Here is a 1753-nt window from a genome sequence, read left to right on the forward strand (position 1 = left end):
GATTTAAGTACTGGACTGTCATTATTGTTATTATTATGTCGGTCATAGTCCTGTGATTTATTGTGGATTTCTACTGTTAATGTATTGTGTGTCTAGTTTTATGTTAAAAAAGGGAAAATAAAAAACATTTGTTAAAAAAAAAAAAAAAACGTGGATCCGAAGTTATTGTGGAACGCCTACCGGCCGTTTGGCTCTGATCCGTTTCATATTCTCAGCTGCGGATGCATTTGGTTAACCGGAGCGCACGGACTGTGTTTCATTCAAGCTTAAATTGAAGCGTCTTTACTCGTGGATTGTGGATGTGAATTACAAGGAATCTGAATCTGTGGATTGTTGTATTGTATCACTGTCACACGTAATCGGGATATTGTAACTGGGATTAAAATGTAAAGGCAGAAGACGCTGAGAGAGAGAGAGCTGGTTAAATTGATCGGCTCTCACAGGGCGAAGCTGGGTGTGTTGACTAGGCTCTCACAGGGTGAAGCTGGGTGTGTTGACTAGGCTCTCACAGGGTGAAGCTGGGTGTGTTGACTAGGCTCTCACAGGGTGAAGCTGGGTGTGTTGACTAGGCTCTCACAGGGCGAAGCTGGGTGTGTTGACTAGGCTCTCACAGGGTGAAGCTGGGTGTGTTGACTAGGCTCTCACAGGGTGAAGCTGGGTGTGTTGACTAGGCTCTCACAGGGTGAAGCTGGGTGTGTTGACTAGGCTCTCACAGGGTGAAGCTGGGTGTGTTGACTAGGCTCTCACAGGGTGAAGCTGGGTGCGTTGACTAGGCTCTCACAGGGTGAAGCTGGGTGTGTTGACTAGGCTCTCACAGGGTGAAGCTGGGTGTGTTGACTAGGCTCTCACAGGGTGAAGCTGGGTGTGTTGACTAGGCTCTCACAGGGTGAAGCTGGGTGTGTTGACTAGGCTCTCGCAGGGTGAAGCTGGGTGTGTTGACTAGGCTCTCACAGGGTGAAGCTGGGTGTGTTGACTAGGCTCTCACAGGGTGAAGCTGGGTGCGTTGACTAGGCTCTCGCTCACAGGGCGAAGCTGGGTGTGTTGACTAGGCTCTCACAGGGTGAAGCTGGGTGTGTTGACTAGGCTCTCACAGGGTGAAGCTGGGTGTGTTGACTAGGCTCTCACAGGGTGAAGCTGGGTGTGTTGACTAGGCTCTCGCAGGGTGAAGCTGGGTGTGTTGACTAGGCTCTCACAGGGTGAAGCTGGGTGTGTTGACTAGGCTCTCACAGGGTGAAGCTGGGTGTGTTGACTAGGCTCTCACAGGGTGAAGCTGGGTGTGTTGACTAGGCTCTCACAGGGTGAAGCTGGGTGTGTTGACTAGGCTCTCACAGGGCGAAGCTGGGTGTGTTGACTAGGCTCTCGCAGGGCGAAGCTGGGTGCGTTGACTAGGCTCTCACAGGGTGAAGCTGGGTGCGTTGACTAGGCTCTCGCTCACAGGGCGAAGCTGGGTGCGTTGACTAGGCGCAAGAACGAGTTGGATGCGCTGTTCGACGGACTCGTAAGACGTAGACGTGGGAATAGTGAACAAGCAATTTCAAGCCTTTGGTGTTTTGATGAATGAATTTGAGAAAATGCATCAATCTGTTCAAGCAGTTATCTGATGGTGAACAAGAGGGTGATGAACATGACTGGTATAAACTGTAAACCAACGGTTCATCAATTCAATACATTTATGGATGATGTCCGAAACAGAATAAAACCTGATTAATAGTGAAACTGTTAATAGCCTCCAATGCTTATTAGTGCGTGTGAA

Source organism: Notolepis coatsorum (assembly GCF_963971535.1).
Source record: "Notolepis coatsorum genome assembly, chromosome: 2".
Lineage (NCBI taxonomy): Eukaryota > Metazoa > Chordata > Actinopteri > Aulopiformes > Paralepididae > Notolepis > Notolepis coatsorum.